Raw genomic sequence first — 8,437 nt, 5'->3', positions numbered from 1 at the left:
GTGATATCTTCACTATTATTCTACAATGAAGGAAATAGTAAAAATAAAGAAAAGCCCTTGAATGAGTAGTAGCACAGACACTTCAAAACCGTATTCCTTATTATAGATTTTTTGACTGTCTTCCATTCATGAATGTGTTATTCAATGCGTTTCTACGGGCTAAGTAGTAAAGGCCAAATTCAATATTTTCTCAAATATATGTAGATTTTTTTGTTTTATACCTAAAGGTGTCCTTAAATTCAAAATCAAATAGCTAAATGATCCATGGTATGACCATCTTAAAACAATTCCATATGTCATCTTAGAACTCAGAATTGAAGATGCTGAGAAGATAATGGATCCTCCATCCATACGTTTATGGTCCCCCCCCACACTTACATCACCCATCCTTCCCCCAGCCCAGCCTTCCATCTGTCCTCTACCCATCCCTCCCCCCTGCCCTTTCTCTTTTTTAGCCTTGCCCCATCCCTGCCCTCTTTCTCCCCTCCCCCCAAACCCTCCCCTACTCTCCCCCCTCCCTCGTCTCTTCCCCCCTCTCGCTCGCCAGCCCTCCTGATATCGGGGTCAGTGTAATCTGTCCGTATATAATCTCAGCCCTAATCCCCTCAATCTCCCACGATTAAACACAAAAAGATGTCCCTAACAAGAGCTGGGAACAGCACAGAGGTTACGCAACAGGCCGGCACCACATTCTATAGTCTACATTGAGGGGAGGGAGGGAGGGAGGGAGGGAGGGAGGGATGGAGGGAGGGAGGGAGGGAGGGAGGGAGGGAGGGAGGGAAAGTTTGTGGGTTGCAGATCAGACAGAGGACAAGAAAAAGGATGATGAATAGATATTTTTAGCAGAACGATGGGTTAAGTATTTTTCAGGGGCTAAAGGGTTAAATCAGAGGCTAACACATCTGTACTGTTATCCATCCCATATAAATATAATTCATTCTATGGTTCCTCCATGCCTATTTCATGGAATGGAATGTTAAGACATGACCTTGTAATAACCTTAGTCTCTCAGGAATGGAGTCTTTGTATATTGAATACCTGGAGTATTGAATGGAGGGGTCAGATGGTTATTTGGAGGTTATTTGGAGGTTGTGTGGAGGTTGTGTGAGAGCAAAACAATCAGAAACAGATTAAACTACATTCTATCCTGGACCATGATGCCACAGATGCTGAAAGATGATTTTTGAAAGAGAACGACAAACTTTGTCCCCCCTCGATTGTGATGGTTCAACCACCCCTTGTGAGAGCCTTCTGTTTCTCTACAGGTAAGAACAAGGTCAGAGTGCCCACCCAGAATCCCTTGTCACAACCCCCCCCCCCCCACGCACACACCCACACCAACAAAAAAACACACATGCACACACCCCTCCCACACCCAACCCCAACCCACACACAGATAGTACAGTATAGCCTATGAATGGCAGTGGGCCAGAAAACCACCATGGGTTGGTTCCACAGTTGCATCGTTAGAACCGTAGAACCGGGCCTGAAGGGTGCAGCTGCCCAGGAGATGTGACCATGTGACGTTCCCTAGTTAGCCACGCTTGGGTTCCCTGGTGACAGGAACATGGCAGTAGTGACACGACAGGACAGAAAGGCCACTCTGGATCCACTCCTCAAGGACACAGGAAGCTCTGAGAGAGATGGACTCTCTGATTGGCTAAACTGGAGACTTACCACCATGCTTCTGTTCTGGGGGAGGTGACCTTGTTTGGCTTGTTGTGTTTCCAGCAATGTCACTCTCTCACTATTTCTCCCTGTCTGTTTGTCACACGCACATATGCATGCACACACACACACATTGCATCCGCTGGTGCAGTAATCACAGTGGACGTTTGCCATAGGCACTCTTATTGTATTGAGAAACATGAGCCGACAGAGCAGATTATATTATATGACGTGAAGCTTCCGCTTCTCCTTTTACACACACTTATGAAAATCTGATACCACTAGTCTTCCTACCCTTCATCTGCCCAGCAATTCATCCAGAACCATACAGAGGGAGAGGGGGGAGAGAGGGGGTGAGAGGAAGAGAGAGAGAGGGGGGGAGAGAGAGAGAGGGGGGAGATTGAAAAGGAAGGAAATAGGGAGAAAGATAAAAGAGGGAAAAGTCAAGTGTAGCAGGTACAGTAGAGAGCCAAGCAGTGACGGTTAACTTACAGTAAGATGAAGAAGAGCAGTTAAAAGTGGGACGGATAGACAGAAAGAGGGAGAGACATGGAGGAGGGAGAAAACAGCTGGCTGAGAGGAACGTGGTGCAGAGGGAGAAAAAAGCCTCAGGTGAAGACTGAACTGCATAATTCATGCTCTGCTACTTTTAGAAACGGCAGCTTCATCAGGACAGGCCCGTTTGACTGGAGAGATGCTTGTGTGTGTGTGTGTGCGTGAGCGTATCTGTGTGTGTACTGTTGTGTTGTGTGTGTGTGTGTGTGTGTGTGTGTGTGTTTAACTGGAGGAGCTGCATGCATTCACCTTGCTCTGCTATTCACCCTCTCTCCCTGACTGCACAGTACAAGGCCATTAGTGCTCCCCAAGGCTCATGGAGGCTCTACGTCTGTGTGGGTCTGCTTTCATGTATCAGTGAGTGGGCTCCAAGGTGTGTGTGTTAGGGATGGGGAGGGGGGGACTGCTTGCCTGTGTCAGAGAGTGTGTCTCTACTGTATGTGGGAACCTTCACATGTACACTGAGTGTACAAAACATTAGGAACACCTGCTCTTTCCATGACATCTGTAGACTGACCAGGTAAATCCAGGTGAAAGCTATGATCCCTTATTGATGTCACCTTTTAAATCCACTTCATTCAGAAAGGGAGGAAACAGGTTAAATATGTTTTTTTAAGCATTGAGACAATTGAGACATTTTATTTTATTTTTGTCATTTTTAGCAGACGCTCTTATCCAGAGCGACTTATAGTTAGTGCATACATTATTTTTTATTTATTTGTATTTATTTTTTCATACTGGCCCCCCATGGGAATCGAACCCACAACCCTGGCGTTGCAAACGCCATGCTCTACCAACTGAGCTACATCCCTGCCGGCCATTCCCTCCCCTACCCTGGACGACGCTGGGCCAATTGTGTGCCGCCCCATGGGTCTCCCAGGATCTCTAGTGGCACAGCTAGCACTGCGATGCAGTGCCTTAGACCACTGCGCCACTCGGGAGGACAAAGACATGAATTGTGTATGTGTGCCATTCAGGGGGTGAATGGTCAAGACACAATATTTAAGTGCCTTTGAATGAGGCATGGTAGTAGGTGCCAGGCACACCGGTTTGAGTGTGTCAAGAACTGCAACACTGCTGGGTTTTTCAAACTCAACAGTTTCCTGTGTGTATCAAGAATGATCCACCACCCAAAGGACATCCAGCCAACTTGACACAACTGTGGGAAGCATTGTGAGTCAACATGGGCCAGCATCCCTGTGGAACGCTTTCGACACCTTGTAGAGTCCATGGCCCGACTAATTGAGGCTGTTCTGAGGGCAAAAGGGGGTGCAACTCAATATTAGGAAGTGTATATCTATGTTTGTGCACAGTGCACACACGTGTGTATCTTCATGCATACAGTATGTGTGTGCCTTACTAGTAGATTATTGCGTGTGTATGTACAGTGCACAGCGGCAGACACACACACACACACACTATAGGGGAACAAGCTCAATAGGCAGTGGTTGAATGATCAAACATACTGAGGGAGGCCTTGCCGACTAGAATCCTCATCACTGGGTTTAGAATGTGTTGACTGGTGGATTAAAAAGCAACGAACAAACACCACTGAGATACAAATAGGAGGAATAACAAAGAAATATACAGTTGAAGTCGGAAGTTTACATCCACCATAGCCAAATACATTTAAACTCAGTTTTTCACAATTCCTGAAATTTAATCCTTGTAAAAATTCCCTGTCTTAGGTCAGTTAGGATCACCACTTTATTTTAAGAATGTGAAATGTCAGAATAATAGTAGAGAGAATGATTTATTTCAGATGTTATTTCTTTCATCACATTCCCAGTGGGTCAGAAGTTTACATACACTCAATTAGTATTTGGTAGCATTCCCTTTAAATTGTTTAACTTGGGTCAAATGTTTCGGGTAGCCTTCCACAAGCTTCCCACAATAAGTTGGGTGAATTTTGGCCCATTCCTCCTGACAGAGCTGGTGTAACTGAGTCAGGTTTGTAGGCCTCCTTGCTCGCACATGCTTTTTCAGTTCTACCCACACATTTTCTATAGGATTGAGGTCAGGGCTTTGTGATGGCCACTCCAATACCTTGACTTTGTTGTCCTTAAGCCATTTTGCCACAACTTTGGAAGTATGCTTGGGGTCATTGTCCATTTGGAAGACCCATTTGCAACCAAGCTTTAACTTCCTGACTGATGTCTTGAGATGTTGCTTCAATATATCCACATAATTTTCCTTCCTCATGATGCCATCTATTTTGTGAAGTGCACCAGTTCCTCTTGCAGCAAAGCACCCCCACAGCATGATGCTGCCACCCCCGTGCTTCACGGTTGGGATGGTGTTCTTCGGCTTGCAAGCATCCCCCTTTTTCCTCCAAACTTAATGATGGTCATTATGGCCAAACAGTTCTATTTTTGTTTCATCAGACCAGAGGACATTTCTCCAAAAAGTACCATCTTTGTCCCAATGAGCAGTTGCAAACCGTAGTCTGGCTTTTTTTTATTGCGGTTTTGGAGCAGTGGCTTCTTCCCTGCTGAGCGGCCTTTCAGGTTATGTCGATATAAGACTCGTTTTACGGTAGATATAGATACTTTTGTACCTGTTTCCTCCAGCATCTTCACAAGGTCCTTTGCTGTTGTTCTGGGATTGATTTGCACTTTTCACACCAGAGTACGTTAATCTCCAGGAGACAGAATGCGTCTCCTTCCTGAGCGGTATGACGGCTGCGTGGTCCCATGGTGTTTATACTTGCGTACTATTGTTTGTACATATGAACGTGGTACTTTCAGGCAATTGGAAATTGCTCCCAAGGATGAACCAGACTTGTGGAGGTCTACAATTTTTTTTCTGAGGTCTTGGCTGATTTCTTTTGATTTTCCCATGATGTCAAGCAAAGAGGCACTGAGTTTGAAGGTAGGCCTTGAAATACATCGACAGGTACACCTCCAATTGACTCAAATGATGTCAATTAGCCTATCAGAAGCTTCTAAAGCCATCACATCATTTTCTGGAATTTTCCAAGCTGTTTAAAGGCACAGTCAACTTAGTGTATGTAAACTTCTGACCTAATGGAATTGTGATACAGTGAAATAATCTGTCTTTAATTACTTGTGACATGCACAAAGTAGATGTCCTAACCGACTTGCCAAAACTATAGTTAAAAATACATGTGTAGAGTGGTTGAAAAATGAGTTTTAATGACTCCAACCTAAGTGTATGTAAACTTCCGACTTCAACTGTATAACAAAGTTGTCGACAAGAATCACAAACCATTTTGTTTTTCTTCTGCCATATTTGATGAGGGTGCTTTTTGCATCGCAACTGACTTTTGATTAATTTGAGAACGTCAGCGACATTTTTAGATAGGAAGAAGAATAAGATATCACCCTTTCTGTATCAACCCCTATTGTAGTTTTGCACTCCTCTCCCATATCCACATCTCATATAGACATCTACTGTACACGTTTCCCCCACCCACGCACAACACGACTCGTTATCCACATTCTCCATTATAGACGAACATACAACATGGAGATCCAGCATCTAGATGTAAGAGGGGGCTCACAGGTCGTCAACCCGAAGTGGAACCCCCCTCTCTGGGTGCGGATTCGTCAGTTCTGCCCTGCCTGGTCTGGATCAGCTGTGGGTTCATGGTTACTGGAGAGAGCCACCATTAAAGACATGTCAAATATTCTCCTTTTAACTATTTCCTCATTAACTACCCCTCTCAATGTCAATAACCCCCTGGAGTCAAATGTCTTTTTTTATTTTATTCTTTTTTTAAATTTCACCTTTGATTAACCAGGTAAGCCAGTTGAGAACAAGTTCTCATTTACAACTGCGACCTGGCCAAGATAAAGCAAAGCAATGCGATAAAAACAACAACAGAGTTACATATGGGGTAAAACAAAACATAAAGTCAAAAATACAACAGAAAATATATGTACAGTGTGTGCAAATGTAGCAAGTTATGTAGGTAAGGCAATAAATAGGCTATAGTGCAAAATAATTACAATTAGTATTAACACTGGAATGATAGATGTGCAAGAGATGATGTGCAAATAGAGATACTGGGGTGCAAATGAGCAAAATAAATAACAATATGGGGATGAGGTAGTTGGGTGGGCTAATTACAGTTGGGCTGTGTACAGGTGCAGTGATCACTAACCTGCTCTGACAACTAATGCTTAAAGTTAGTGAGGGAGATAAGAGTCTCCAGCTTCAGAGATTTTTGCAATTTGTTCCAGTCATTGGCAGCAGAGAACTGGAAGGTGTTGGCTTTGGGGATGACCAGTGAGATATACCTGCTGTAGCGCATACTACGGGTGGGTGTTGCTATGGTGACCAATGAGCTAAGATAAGGCGGGGATTTGCCTAGCAGTGATTTATAGATGGCCTGGAGCCAGTGGGATTGGTGACGAATATGTAGTGAGAACCAGCCAACAAGAGCGTACAGGTCACAGTGGTGGGTAGTAAATGGGGCTTTGGTGACAAAACGGATGGCACTGTGATAGACTACATCCAATTTGCTGAGTAGAGTGTTGGAGGCTATTTTGTAAATGACATCGCCGAAGTCAAGGATCGGTAGGATAGTCCGTTTTACGAGGGCATGTTTGGCAGCATGTGTGAAGGAGGCTTTGTTGCGAAATAGGAAGCCGATTCTAGATTTAACTTTGGATTGGAGATTGTTAATGTGAGTCTGGAAGGAGAGTTTACAGTCTAACCAGACACCTAGGTATTTGTAGTTGTCCACATACTCTAGGTCAGACCCGTCAAGAGTAGTGATTCTAGTCGGGTGGGCGGGTGCCAGCAGCATTCGATTGAAGAGCATGCATTTAGTTTTACTAGTGTTTAAGAGCAGTTGGAGGCTACAGAAGGAGTGTTGTATGCCATTGAAGGTCATTTGGAGGTTTGTTAACACAGTGTCCAATGAAGGGCCAGATGTATACAAAATGGTGTCGTCTGCGTAGAGGTGGATCTGAGAGTCACCAGCAGCAAGAGCGACATCATTGATATACACGGAGAAAAGAGTTGGCTCAAGAATTGAACCTTGTGGCACCCCCATAGAGACTGCCATATGTCCAGACAAATCAAATCAAATCAAATTTTATTGGTCACATGCGCCGAATACAACAGGTGCAGACATTACAGTGAAATGCTTACTTACAGCCCTTAACCAACAGTGCATTTATTTTAAACAAAAAAAGTAAGAATAAAACAACAACAAAAAAAGTGTTAAGAAAAAAAAAGCAGAAGTAAAATAAAGTGACAGTAGGGAGGCTATATATACAGGGGGGTACCGTTGCAGAGTCAATGTGGCCCTCCGATTTGACACATTGAACTCTATCTGAGAAGTAGTTGGTGAACCAGGCAAGGCAGTCAGTTGAGAAACCAAGGCTATTTAGTATGCCAATAAGAATGCGGTGGTTGACAGAGTCGAAAGCGTTGGCCAGGTCGATGAAGACGGCTGCACAGTACTGTCTATTATCGATCGCGGTTATAATATTGTTTAGGACGGAATAAAATGCTAATTAATTACTTAAAAATCATACAATGTGATTTTCTGGATTTTTGTTTTATATTCCGTCTCTCACAGTTGAAGTGTACCTATGATAAAAATTACAGACCTCTACATGCTTTGTAAGTAGGAAAACCTGCAAAATCGGCAGTGTATCAAATACTTGTTCTCCCCACTGTAGATCCTGAAAATACATAAGATGAACTCCAACATTAACCAAAACATGAGCAAAGTAGAGTTGTGTGAACTTTCTGTTGCTAGACTGCCACATAATTTATCAAATTGAAGTGCCAAGGTGAAACAGTAACGAGTGCAGGCAGCTTACCATTACCTTCACCATAACAGGTTATGTGCAATGAAACTAGCTAGCTAGATAGCTAACTAGGCTAACGTTAAATATGAAGTTGCCGCTCAACAGCAAGTAAAACTGTAGCTAACGTTACTGTTCAAAGTAACTTATAGTCCTACTAAAGCATGTAGCTAGCTAAAGGCACAGCAGGCAGCAGGCTGAAAATCTGTTTTCAAAGATGTACGATTAAATAGTCACCACCACAGAAGCTTCGCTATTCACCATCTTCCAAGTTGTTTTGTTGTTTACTTGAAGAGTTTTAACTAAATTCAAATACAATAAAACATTCAATTTTTTCCCGCTATTGGTTCATTTCGGTAGCGCATCCCTATATCTAATTGACAGCTGATTATCAGCTGCTGTCAAAGCCTAAATTAGTATGACATCCG

Source organism: Coregonus clupeaformis, chromosome 27 (genome assembly GCF_020615455.1).
Source record: "Coregonus clupeaformis isolate EN_2021a chromosome 27, ASM2061545v1, whole genome shotgun sequence".
Lineage (NCBI taxonomy): Eukaryota > Metazoa > Chordata > Actinopteri > Salmoniformes > Salmonidae > Coregonus > Coregonus clupeaformis.
This window is presented reverse-complemented; position numbering follows the sequence as displayed.